A 504-nucleotide genomic window follows, 5' to 3' on the forward strand; every position below is an offset into this window, starting at 1 on the left:
TTATCATATTTTTCTCTCATTTTTATTATCATTGGTTACGATAATGATCATAGATATTTTTGTAATTTTAATAATGATACTACTACTAATAATAATGTAATAATAATAGTAAGAAGAAGAAGAATGATCATAGTAATGTCAGTGGTAATAGTAATGATAATAGTAATAATAATAATAATAATAATAATAATAATAATAATAATAATAATAATAATAGTAGTGATGATATTCAGCATTATTATTGATATTATTGATATTATTATTATTATTATAATGATTATCATCATTGTCATTACCATTATTATTTTTATTATTATTATTACTATTATTATTATTATTATTATTATTATTATCATTATTATTATTATTATTATCATTATTATTATTATTATTATTATTATTATTATCATTATCATTATTATTATTATTATTATTATTGTTGTTTTTATTATTATTATTATCATTATAATCATTATTATTATTATTATTATTATTACTAGTGAA

The sequence above is a fragment of the Penaeus chinensis genome, chromosome 19 (genome assembly GCF_019202785.1).
Source record: "Penaeus chinensis breed Huanghai No. 1 chromosome 19, ASM1920278v2, whole genome shotgun sequence".
Lineage (NCBI taxonomy): Eukaryota > Metazoa > Arthropoda > Malacostraca > Decapoda > Penaeidae > Penaeus > Penaeus chinensis.